A 14,446-nucleotide genomic window follows, 5' to 3' on the forward strand; every position below is an offset into this window, starting at 1 on the left:
TTTATAAACAGTTTTATAAAATAAAAAAAACAGTCATTACTGTACAGGAATTGTGTGTCAAATCTGTCATTCAAATTACAAAGAAAATGCTTGCTATTTTTACATAATTCCCCTTGTTTTAAGCAGCAGAAAAATAGCTACTGTATTTATTACATGTGATATTCAAAATATGGTTATATTGTCAAAACAGTCAGCTATCAACACAAGTTTTTCTGCCCAACGTAAATGAAACCGCCTGAACATCTTGAATAGATGATTGCAAAATCATAAACCTTTTTTCTTCTTGTTTCTCCCCCAGGTCTGCAGCTTGTTGCGGCGCTCCGAGAGATACAGATCTGCTTCCTGTATTTCCACATGACTGATTACTACAGTAAAGGCCTCTGGGATTCGCCTGTGCCTGTCAGAGTTCTGTCGGAGCGCTTTCTCCTTATTACCTGTAATATCAGCCCCACTTCTAACCCTTTTTAACACGAGCACCTCAATCTGCTCTTACGGACTCTTGTGCTTTCTACGGGAAGTCCCGTAACTCTCTCCAGGCCGGCTGCGTGGGCTCTCGGTCTTTAGCGGTGTGGCTGTGTGGCGTTCACATCATGAAGCGATCAGGGCGTTGAGTCTGAACAAGGCTGACAGGTCCATATACAGTACGGCCTCTTTCTTCATCCGACATCTGATAGATATTTCCTTCTCATTACAGCCAGCATTCAAACTCAAATGACACCTTTTCACAACTTTCCGCAACTAAACATCTTTCACACGCTAATTGGCGCTGGAATGATCTCGGCCGCTAGCCGTTAGCATGAGAAGTCGGAGGGAAATCAAAATCTATCTTTGTGATGTTATTTTCGCCGCGTGAGGCAGTCAAAATACTCACTAAGTCGCAGTCAAAACTATATCAGTCAGAATAGCCTAAATTGAAGTGTGGAGTTGGGAAAAAACGCTATTTCTTACCCCGAGGGAAACCCGTGGGAGAAGCTTCATATAAATCTAAAGAAACAACATCGATATCAGCATCTGGGGCATCATCTTCTCCCGGTGCTCTCTCTTACACATATCCACATAAAACACTCGCACGCGCGTGCCTTCATACCCACACATGACCTTTCAGCGAGCGAATCGCTTCGGATGAAACATTTATGAGACGGACATATCAAAACATTCCTGTTGAAATACCTCTGTAGTTTCATTATTTATTTTCCTTTCTTTTTCTCCCCTCTCCCAGCCATCCATCAGCGCAATATTTGCCACACATCAGAATCCATCTGACCTTAAATATGCAACCCGAAACCGGAAAATGACTCTGCACATTCGAGGGGGTAAAACGTAGACGCGGTCCCTGTGGAACATTGAGTATCCAGCAAACCCCAGTCTGAGGTGTAAGAGTCGACCCTCGGCCTCCGTATCCTTGTCAGCGCCCGCACATCAAAACCGTTTCCCCAGGAAAAGCCCGTCTGGGTCCTGGCGCTGACCTTTCTAGACTGCCGTTAACCTCTCAGGGATTCTAGATCCTTCTCTTCCTGCTCCCGACCCGGGGCAATGAGTGCCGGTGACCTCTGAACCCCCGAATCTAAGGGGGAAAAGGACCCAGAACCACCTCCGTCCCAGCAGACAGTTCTGTGTCACAGTGGAGACCCAGAGGAGAGACGGCACTGGTGAGAAAGACCTGCGGATGGATCGCATTTCTCATGTCTGGCTCGGCGGAAAAGCCCCTGATAGACACCAAAGATAAATCCAGAGAAAGAGAGAGAGATGGGACTCCATATGTCGGTATTCTGTAAGGCCCAAAATCCATGTTGTTGCATGAAAACATACATGAGAAATATAGACACAGCCGGGTGAGGTAGATAGGTGGTTAATTTTTCTATTTATATGGAAAGCTTTGCTTCGAAATCTGTTGTTTGGGAGTCTGATCACTGAACACGGCACTGTAATCGCTTCATGTTTCTTTGAAAGACCGTCAGCCAAGTCAAACCTAAACTCATATGTTGCAATTGATATGTTTCCTGTACAGTTACAGTGATCCCCAAAAGCCACCGCAGCATTTGTTTGCGAATACCGCTTGCTTTGATACACTAATGTTCAAAAGTTTGGAGTCGAAAATGTGTCTCTTCTGCTCACCAAAGGCTGCATTTATTTGATCAAAAAATACAGTAAAAACAGCCAAATTGTGAAATATTATTACTATTTAAAATGTTTTCCCCCAAAAAAGGTTATTTGAATATCTTTTAAAGTGTAATAAATTCCCGTGATCAACGCTGAATTTTCAATATCATTACTTCAAGTCTTCAGTGTCACATGATCCTTCAGAAATCACTCTAATGCTGATTTGCTGCTCAAGAAACATTTATTATTATTATTATTATCAATGTTTAAAACAGTTGTGCTGCTTATACTGTATGATCAAAGTAAAAAAAAATAATATTTGAAATGAAAATCTTCAGTAAGAAATGTCGTTACTGTCACTTTAATGCAATTTCATGATCAATTGATCATCCTTGATGAATGAAAGTATTACAAATCTTACTGACCCCAAACTTTTAAAATGCTAATGTATTTTATTTAATGCAATGACAATGTAGACATTTTTAAATGTGGCATAATAATATATATATATTTATTGATTTATGTTATACATCAAAGTAGAATTTGTTGTACTGCATTTTATTTCAATTAAATCGAAAATATTTAATTAAGTTAAATAACTTTCAAATTGAAAATAATGAGAATCACTATTGAGAATAATAGAGATTAAAAGTAGCACAAAAGTAAATTGTTCGAGTGCAATGCAATAATGAAAATTTATGTGGAAATATGCTAGAGCAAATTTCAGTATAAATTTTATTTTTAAAGAGCCATAAAAACATTATTGTGTAACTTGGAATTTCAATGTAACATGTTTTGCGTCACATTGTGCATGCAGAAACACTTCATGAACCAAAATCGTTTTTCTTATTTAGATTTTGGGGTGAATGTGGTTTATTGAGATTCCCGATATACACAAGCGCGCATAAAGACACAACATGTTCACTAGCAACAAAACTGGCTCCTTTTTACCAAACATCGCGCACACACACACACACACACACACACACACACACACACACACACACACACACACACACACACACACACACACACACACACACACACGCACACACACACACTATACAGATGAGTAATTGTGAAAACAACAAGGTCATGGAGTGTTCTGAGCAAACAGACGTCTCTCGGAGAGCCTTAGCCCTGTGTGTAAGTGCACCTGGGCAGCTCCATCACCCCCGGTGACCATATGGATGGGTCAAAGGACACACACATACACACACAGATGCACCTGGACACTCTCTCTCTCACACACACACACCTCATGCACTGGCACAGAGGGAGAGAGAGATTGAGAGAGCGCACCTGTGCTTTAAACAGACCTGAACACGAGCAGATTAGAATGAGGAGAGAGAGGGGGAGATTTTAGCGTTTTCAACAAACTGCACGGGAACATATTTTTCAGACATTGGGGGAATATTTCAGTCTTTTCGCAGGAGTGAGGACAAGTTTTCGCAGGAGTGACCTAGACCTACTTGCAGCAGAACGGTTCTGTGCCAAGTCTTTCTTTAAAACCCCATCTTTATTCTGCTACTATTATTAGTGCTGCTTGCTTTAGCAGTAACTGTTGTTATTTCCAGCCAGGCCCACACAGAATCTGCAGGCCCGCTCAGAAAACCAACGCTCAGCAGATTTCAGCAGAACTGGAACTTCTGTCATTCACAAAGTTATATCCTTCACCTTGTGTTTGTTCATTGTGTTGGTTAATTATGCATACAGAGAGCACATACAAATACAGTAATCAGATAGGCTATATTTAGCACAATTTATGATATTCTAGAGAATTTTCTCTCAACATCAGAGCAGAAGAATGTGTAGATTCTGACTGGACTTGGTTATTGCTTAAACTTTTGAACATAACTGGTCTCTCACATTTATGGTACAGACATGAATGCTATCAGAAATCATGCGGCTTGTCGAAGACAGGTTGTTTCTTTTACATATATATATATTTTTGCTGGGCAGATGATAAAATTGCTTTTTATGTCTTTATTGGATACAACAAATTAGGGCTGTAAACGATTAATCGCGATTAATCGCATCCAAAATAAACGTTTGTGTTTACATAATATATGTTTGTGTATAATTATTTTGTATATATAAATATACACACATGCATGTATATATTTAAGAATTTTTATTTATTTATATTTAAAATAGTTCTATACAAGTATGCAAATATTTCTCAAATATATACATGCATGTGTGTGTATTTATATATACAAAATAATTATACACAATTTATACACATATATTATGTAAACACAAACTTTTATTTTGGATGCGATTAATCGCGATTAATCGTTTACAGCCCTACATTTAACTACATATATATATGTATATAGGCTATATATATAATTTTTATTAATTGTTTTAATAAAACATTTTTTTTACCGGTATATGGGAGAGATATGGGATGCAAATAACACATAGGCCTACCATTTAATTTGACCAAAACGACAAGACTTATTTTACACATTTTTCCTCAGCACATTCTCTCTGAATGGGTCTTGAGAGGGCGATCATAACGAGCTCATTATAATCGTATTGTTAATAAGAGTCTCTGTCATTATCTCTTCATCTGCATTTGGGCCTGATCATTTCCACATCTGTTAATGGTGTCATTCCGTTATTTCGTTTGATCGTTATCTCGCGTGTGTCTCTAAAGAGGACGTGTGTGTGTGGGCCTGCAGTGTGGCACTGAGCGTGCTGGAATATCTTTCACAAGTTTTCTTTGATGACTTCAATCTTTAATATTTTTGCACTCTGTACTTTATTGCTCAAGTACACAGATGTCTTCCTGAAAGCCGATCATAGCGAAGGGCTCATTCCTCTCACCAACACCTGTTCCACTGCAATTTACCTGTTTACTGACAACTTACCAATGTGATAATTTACCTGAGCCCAGTCTGCGGTCCCTGTCCGTACACCTACTGCTCTGAGCTTCCGTACAGCAGGTGTGTGTGTGTGTGTGTGTGTGTGTGTGTGTGTGTGTGAAAGAGAGAATGAGAAAAAGAGAGAGCGAACTGAGAAACAGTGAGGGGGAAATGCATTTGCCACTGTGTGTCTCTAATTCACTCATTTTGTTTTATCATGTAAAACTCAAAAATGAATCTGTGAAATTATTGTCTTTGTTAATGTGAAATCACACTTGACTCAATCACAAAGGGATAGTTCACCTAAAAATAACAATTCCGTCATTTTTAACTTTAACGTCATTAACCTCATTCCTCAGCTTTTAAAAAATAAAAAAATATTTTTCTAAATATCTTTTGTGTTCCACAGAGGAAAAAAGTCATACAGATTTGGAGAGTAAATTATGTTATGAATTATTTATTTATTTATTTATTTTTTGGTGAACTATCCCTTTAATGCAAGTATGTGTTTTTATTGGACACATTAGGGTTTTTAATTTTTTTATGTTTTTTTTAATCGCTTTTTATTTTTAATGTGTGAAAAGCTTGTAATTATACTTAAACAAAACGAGACATTACTTAGAAAGCCTATAGATTGCTTTTTTTATGTGAAGGACTTTTATGTGACGTTTACACACACGAGGCTGCAGTTCACTTAATGACCACCAGTGTCGCTAATAACAAGGGTTTCTAAATTCTACATAATTTGTAATCCTTCATCCAAAGACTTCCTCATTTTTCTAACTCAACTTTTTTATATGGCCTTTACCTTTAAAATACTGTTAGCTAATGCGATGACGTTTTCGAGTGCACATTGTTGTTCAGGGCGCTGTATCAGACATTGTGTGGTCAGTAACTCTGGCCAACTCTTCATCCCATTAATTTATGATTTACAGCGATTAACTTTTGCTGATTAAAGTGATTATTTGGAGTACGGTGCGCTCAAGCCCAAATGATGTGTGGCATTGCTCTGTCTTCCTCCATTGTGTCGGACCATCATGCCAACAGCTTTAAAGTTCCATCAGGGATCCCTGTCCAACCTCTGCCAGGCCGGCTAATCTGTAATCATTCATGGCTGACTTCTACAAACTGCTCGTGCTGGTGTTCATTTCTGGCACTCGACAGCAACCGGCGAACCCTTCTCCATCTCCCCGCAGTAAACAAACGGCGCGTGGAAAGGTTACCCAATAGTGTGAGGCGCCAGATCTCCAAAGGAAACGGGGTATTAAGCATGTCGGAGCTTTTCAAGTCCAAAAAGGTGATTTGGGTTTTGAACTGGATGACTTTTTGTTTTACTTGTTTGTGTTTTTGAAGCTCTGGCTTCTCCACGGGAGACTGGTCTTCGTGAGCACAGTAATACAGCCGACTGAAGTCAGCATTTGCTCTGAGTGGTTTGGATCACCTCGGTCTCATATAAAGGCCGTTAATGTGGCTGATGTTCTTTTTAGGAGATTTGCAAGAAGGGAGTTATTTAGAGCAAACTGTTATTTAGGTGATGTTTTAAGTGTTCAACTGATTCAAAAGACTCTTATTTCAGTAATATGTATGATAAAGTCATTTTGAAGTACAATTTTTTTTTTAGGTACAGCAGTTTCCTTCATTACCTCCACCAGAATCTTTAGAAATATAACACAATTCATTTTTTTACTCTATGAGAGACATTTGCACATAATAGTATTTGAGTATAATGGCACAGTGCATTTTTAAAAGGTTCGTTTCCCAAAAATCACTTTAAAATATTTCCCTCCTGTAGCTCTCAAATCTCATTTGAATTTTTGCTTATTCAAACTTCACTTTTCAAGGTGAAATATGAGCATTCTGTCTATCATCTTCTTTTGTGTTTTTTTAGGTGAATGAAAATGCTCAGAACAACATAAGGGTGAGTAGATTATGACAGACCTTTCATTTTTGGGGGGTAAGAGACCATCGTGTTGAAGTGAAAAGAAGGAGGTTTTTCCAAAAGGGAATTAACACATATTATTCACAGAGTATATACTTTTTTTATACGGCAAACTATATACAAGTCTTATTCTACTAATTATGGTTTAAATATAATTATCATTAAAGTTATTGCAAGAATGCCAATGCTTAAATCAGTTCCGTTGTGGCAAAGTGAGCTTTTGTCAGCGTTCAGGTGAAGTCGTGCAGCCGCCGGGAGTCCCCAAAGGTCTGGGGTTATCGTCACTTCTGGTATTAATCTAATAAGTGAAGTTTAGGTGCTAATGGAGGGCCAGGTGCATGTGTGTGTGGCGGGCTGGCCTTGGGGACACTGCTCTTGAGAGTGTGTGTGTGTGTGCATCAGGTGGGCTTGAACTGGCTCATTTGACTCAGACAGCATGTGCTTTGGACGTGACCTAACCTGAGCGGCAGGAGGCATCTGCCTAATGATGAAAAACTGGAGTGTGCCATCTAAATGATCATCCACCTCCCAACACACACACATACACACACACATCCCATCATACTCCGATGACACAGCCAGGCATTCTCTAACTCGTAACATCTCTGCTTTTAAAAGTCATGGAACTGGCTGAAAAACTGCCTGTTTTCTAAATGAAACTTTCTTTGCTAATTATGTCAATGATGAATGTCACACAACTTTTTCATACTTTATACACTCTAAAAAATGCGGGGTTGTTTTAACCCAATTTTGGGTCAAGTATGGACAAACCCAGCCATTGGGTTAAATTTTGAAATTGCATTTTTGATCCGACGTTTGGGTCCATATTTGACCCAAAATTAGGTTAAAACAACCCAGCATTTTTTAGAGTGCATACCCCCCCCCACACACACACGTACACACACATACGTACGTATAGTTAAATAGTCTACGCTTTTTATACATATTAAAGTCAAGTCAATTCACTTTTATTTATACAGGCAGTATATAGCTTTATAAAGTACAGATTGTTTCAGTTTTACAGTGATAACTGGAAAATGATGCATTTTGCCTAAAGTCAGTTCAGTGTTGAATTCAGTTCTGTTGTAAAGATCATCAATTACTAAATTAGTTCATTTCATCTCAGTTCTGTAAAAAATGATTTCACTGTCCAGCTCTGTTCAGTTCTCATTCAACTGCGTCAGATCAATACTATTGTTGAACATTAACTGAATATTAAAGTAAAAAAAAAAAAAAAAAATGGAATAATGAGTCCCTGGGTCAATATCAAAAGTAGCAGTCAGTATGTGATGTGAGATATATATATATATACTTTGTTGTAATACAACATTGAGGAAAAGTCATAAAAAACAAGCCTCATTTTCTATGTAGTTTTCTGCTTTTCTTTTTTTTCCTGAGGTGATATTCACCCTTATGTACAGTAGTGTATTTACAAATACATTTAACATGCATGTTACCGCTGGGAGATCGCAAGGTCAGCACGACCCGTCTGTACATTAAAATAACCAACCTCGGTCGACCCCTAACAATACATGTAAGAGCTTTAAACACGCATCCTTAGAGATCCGAGCCGCGGATGGGACCTGGCCGAAGCTGGCACGCCGGCCACACATTTCTGGCAAGGGCCAAATCCCTCAGCCACCCTGAGAAATAATAAATAATGGCTCCATTTTGTTCGCGACTGTGGCCCAGAGCCCACACCATTAGACATTAGAGGCAATTTGCAGTCAACTCTCAGACCTGCTTTATCTAAAATATTATCAATGAGCCTGTCAGCCTTGGCTCTAACCTTCTTTTGTTATTTTGGGCTGTTCTCTCAGTAGGATGTGCGGCTCGTAGCCCGGTTCCCCCTGCAGACTAGCAACAGGATGTCATACACCTGTTTTGCTTAAGGCGGGGACCCTGGCCCTCCTCCCGCTCTTTCCCGGGCCGGCTCTGGCGCACGGACCGGCCCGGCTGGACGTATATGTCAGGATGTGAGATGAAGGCTGGTGAAGGTGCAGCTGTTGCGTAAGAAAAGCGCCAGGGGCTCCAGCTTCCCACGGTGAGCTTTAATTTGCGTCTCTCTTTCTTCCTCTCTCTCTCTCACCTTCATCGGGCGACTACAGATGCGGAGGCCCGACACCCTCACACAGATGGTCCTCGCCCACGGCACTGTTTGTGTGTGTTATTGTGTGTAAGCGATTGTTTGCACATACATGTGCTACAGGGGACAGCGTCGCTGATTCCCATGGAAATGCGTCATCTGATGTGTGTCAGTTTTACATTCCTATGATCGTTTTCTACAGATCATCATGAAACGGAAAGAAAAGGTTTTGTAGGTCAGGGTCAATGGTCCTTAGATTTGTCAAGTCAAATCTCCTTTATTTATATAGCGCTTTTTACAATGCAGATTGTTTCAAAGCAGCTTTACAGAGATAACAGGAACATAATGCAACAAAGTTTGTTTCTAGAAGAAAATGGCGTCATATCCAGCGTAAGTTCAGTGATGCTTCATTTCTGTTGTAAAAAAGTTATTAATTTAGTTAATTTATATATATATATATAGCCGCTCTGGAGAAAACCGTAATGTAATCGTCTAGCTCAGTTCAGTTCTCATATAATAGTGTCAATGCAGGCAGATCATTAATATTGTTGAATATTAACTAAGCAAGCCAAAAGCCAAAGGCGACAGTGGCAAGGAACTAATAATCCATTTGTTATCATTACCTTCCTATGACTAACAACTAACTAACTTATATTTACTATTTATTTAAACTACTATTTGTTTTATGTGTTGGTTTCCATAATATGTAAATATACAGTATAGTAATATTGAAATCTACTAAAGTGCCTCTATTATGTTATTTTAAAGGTTCCTTTTTTTTGGAGTCTCCTGCAATAGATTTACAATCATCAAAGGTAAAAAAAAGTGTTATTTTTATCATAATATACATTGCACATCACCTACTTTCTTAAAGAATCTGAAAACTGTTCGTTCGAAGATTCAATCTCTCTAAACCCTCCTTTCCGCGAGCCGGCTCAGCTCTGATTGGTCAGATGCCCCAGTCTGTTGTGATTGGTCCACCACTCACAGCGCATGTCAGAAACGAAACACCCATTACCATATCTGGATTTTGGCTCTGGAGGCTTTCTGAGCATTTGTATACAGTGATACGGACAGTAACAATGGCGTAATTGTTTCCATTTCACTTCCAGCGCAAGTCTTTATCCTTTTAAAGTGCAGCAAAGTGGATTCGCATCTCAAAACAGCATCTTCTCAACATGTCGACAACACAAACAAAACTCACAGAACAAACTTGAGGGCGGGTCAAAGTTGACGCTGTGTGCGAGCAGCCAATGAAGATCAGGTGGGCATTATGCAAATTTGTTACATAGGTTTGTAACAGGAAGTGAGTCTGGAATTGCTGATGACTTGTTTTGGCAGTTTAGAATCGGTTCTTTCTTTTAGGAGACAATAGCTTAATAAATTGTGCACTTTGACCTTTAAAACTTCGCAGACCTTTTACATTCACAAACAGCTACATTACACACTGCATGAAAGATAATATTTGATAAAGCATAATAGGGCACTTTAAGATGAAGACAGTTCAGTTATAAACTTGATTCATAGAGACATTTTTTCAGACCAACAGATGGATGCTGGTATTTTTCCGGCATAATCAAACAACTGAGTCGTGTTACTTGGGAGCATTTAAGATAGTGAGAAAGGTTATATATTCTCTGCGGTATTTCTCTGGAAGGCCTCAACAGGAGGCCCTTTTGTGGAGATGTCTTCCTTTCAGCCAATCAATAGCTTTTGTTGTGATCCCAGCATGCAGCAGGAAGGCCCGCATGTGCTGATGCTTAGCAGCAGGAAATGTTTTGGATGCAGACACACACACTCCAATTATGTGAAAGCATACAGTACATTCTGTGCGTGCAACTACTGTATTCTGCAACAGTTTATCATTCAATTTAACCGAACAGATTCTCAAACTATCCCGGATGATAATGTTACAGTAATGTTAAGTTTAGCAAATGCTTTTGTATTAAAACAGTATTGCATTTGAAATGTCTTTTTAAAATTAAAATCAAATATTACATAAATGTATTGGATGATAAATTGATTTAGGTTTACATATTTATACGCATATACGCTCATATATGTTTAAACGAATCACCTTTTTGTTAAATGCAAACACACTTGCTTCTTATAATTCTTAATCTTATCTATTTTTAATCGCTTAATTACAATGAGTTTGGCAAATGGGTTTGGTCGTGTTCAAAAACAATATTTCATTGATTTATGTTTACATGGCCATAACTTATTTCTAATAGAGTGCTTAAAATCTTTATATATTTGTTTACAGAAGAAAAAAAAATCACCTTTTTAAATTGCAAAATACATGCATCTCAGAATGAAACATTTGGTCTGCAATCAATCATAATGCAATTTTTAAAGATGTTTCTATAAATTTATATGCAAAATTATTTCATCTTTTTGTGGTATGTAAATTACACTTTCTTATTATCAGTTAAGACATACATTCAGTTAAAAAAAAAAACACATTTCCAGTCCCTCCATTATGTTACGATGGGGAATGTGTCTATTCACGTCACAACTGAAGTTCCTTTACAAACACGTTTTACTGAATAACTTGTATTCTCCGCTCCTGCTTCTGACGTCTGCTCTCCTCTGATCGGACGTGTTTTTCGTGCAGTGTTGTTTATGAAGAAAAAGCTCCTCTCGCACTCTCACTATCACACGTAACTGTCATATTATGGCCTTCTTTTCATGCTGCTATTTACCCAAGAGCAAGCGAGTCAAATGAAGCCTATTCTCCCAGCACGTCGACATGCCACGCAAGCAAAGAGATTCAATTGTCACCTTTCAGGATGTCTGGTTCTCCGGCTCTCCGCGGCCCTTACACGGGGGCCTTTGATGCTAGCGACTAATACACATGGTATGAAAACGCATTACGGAGAGATGCTGACAGATAAAACACTGAGCGCTGCCATTTTGCTCTCTCACTGTATAATGAGGAGAGCAGAAAGGAGAAAAGACATCAGCCCAGTCAAATTACCTCCGTGCAACTGAGTTGTGTGTGTTTCCTGACAGCTTTCCAGGCAGCCAAACACATTTCCATACGACTCTCACTGTGAAGTGCTGACACCAAATAAAAATAAAGTGATAGAGAGAAAGAAAAGTCCTTTGATGAACATGTTAGTGGGAACCCCTTTTTCCTCTGTCTGCCTCTCTCTCTGTCTCTCTCTATGTCTCTCTCCCCTACCGCTCTCTTCCCGACAGCAACAAAGTCCTAAAGCAGTGGGAAATGATGTTGAATCAAGCTGAACCTCAAAGCACACAAATCTCTGTGTGTGTTTACAGGAAGTCGTCCTGGAATCACAACGCCTGACTGGAACATTGACATGACAACACACACTTTACATACGCGACTGTTGCTGTAACATCCAGGTCATGATATGCAGAATCGCTGTGTAGAAGCCGCTCATAGTTTAGCTTTACAGTAAAGGGAGCAGATTTTTAACCGGACTGTCAAACCATTAAGATGTGTTAAGTTAATTAATTTATATGCTGGTTAATTAATCATTAATGGCAATTCATATTTGGAAAGAGATGACACAATTGTCAAAATGTCAAATGAAGACAATTCAAAGACATTGTGGCACACAAGTACATAGACAATGTAGTGTTTGTTTTATTTCCATATAATTAATCATTAGTCTATCACTGGCCTACAGAGGCCTGAAGTTCAGTAAACTAAAAAAAAAGCTTTGCAGAATTGCCTCAACTTTTTTAAGTTGATTCAACTTTCTCCAAATATCTCACCCATATACTTGTATAGCCCTCACATTAAGAATCCACATGCAGGGAATATAAACCACATACTGTAAATACAACACAACAAAAGACTACATTATAGAAATTATTAATTGACAATTCTGCAACAGCACATTTTCTGTCTACATGAGGAACAGATATTCTGGATTTAGGACTATTCATTTTGTGTAAATGTTTACAAAAAACAGAAATTTTTAAAATATGGGAAATTATGCATATTTCATGCTATATGAGATTATTTATACCATCAGAGCAGTATTTAACAGTATTTTAGCATTGAATTAAATATTATACTATAAAAAAGAGGACAGAGGCTCATACATAACTGCAAAAGACACATGCATCCTAGAATGAATCATTTTGTCTGTTTTTGCTTTTTTATCACCTAAACATAACGATGATGTGGCCAGAGTTTGGCAAATGGTTTTGAGTCATGTTCAAATGCAATATTGAATTAGAAATTATTCAACACAGGGACTCAAATTAAAATGTGCATTTTTTTTAACAAACTGATTCACTCTTTGAACCGATTTGCTAAAACGAATCTAACGTACCAAAGAGAAGCATTCCAAGAAAGCGTTTGATTGCCTGTATAAATACAACCAACAATGTTTTGTTATCTTGTTACAGGAAAAGCTAAACCGTTTTGAAAACAGCTAAGCTCCTGTCATGCTACTGGAAAATGCATTTTTAGTTAGTTACTGCACAACACTGTGCTGAATATACCGGTATTTACTTCTCTTTTTTCCAATGCATCTGCCTTATGATGTGCCAGCGAGTAAATATAACGACTCCTTTGCGTTTTGTACATTTAAAAGCTATAAACCCGAGCAGCTGTGTGCACAAACCCCTCTGTCTGCTGCCCGGGGTACAGTTGCGTCTGTTCCACTGGATGCTGACACCGTGGCTTGACGACAGGCAAAACAGAAAAAGCGTTATTGCCCCCTGGATAGGTCATTTGGTGGCGTTGGCCAAAAGCTAAACTGAAAGAGAGGTTTTAAAGACGGGAACAGGTGCGAGTCACCGCGGGGGCTGGATGAGGCACAAACACCGAGGCCCAATCGTCATTCGCAAACATTCTCCCGCTTCCTCGTAATTAGGCCACGGCTTCAATAGAAGCTAACTCAGGCCATATGGGCTAATGTAGGCGAGATGAAGACCCCCCACACAGGTAACAGTCTGTCAGCTCCACGGACTGCTCCCGTTCAGCCAGATAACTCACCCGCGCGCCAGGCAGGAGAGCCAACGAGAAAAATGCCACGCAGCTTAAAGGTTTGATTGAGCTTGAAGGTCAGGCCGATCGTATGCTGCCGAGGAAAATGTGTCCCCGAATCCCATAATTAAACAAACAAATAGACAAATAAGACTCGTTCTTCACCTCAGGCCCTGAACTTTTGCAGGCGGAAATGCTGAGGTGGAGGACTTGCTCTGTCTTTTTCTCTGATGACAATTGAATCGCTCGCGTGAGAACTTCGGGGTACAACGGGGCTAATGGCTTCTCTTTTTCGTCTCGCAAAAGTGCATGGCTCTTGAAAAATATTTCTTTTTAATTGCGTATTGGTGGAGCAACTCTAAAGAAATGCGTTGAATAGTACAACTTAGAAAGGCAACTATAGGGAACTTTTACGCCATACTTGATAAAAGACCCACAGTCTTGGGCAAAAGCCCAACGGGGTAATGCTTTTGATA

This window comes from Phoxinus phoxinus (assembly GCF_949152265.1).
Source record: "Phoxinus phoxinus genome assembly, chromosome: 21".
In the NCBI taxonomy this organism is placed as follows: domain Eukaryota; kingdom Metazoa; phylum Chordata; class Actinopteri; order Cypriniformes; family Leuciscidae; genus Phoxinus; species Phoxinus phoxinus.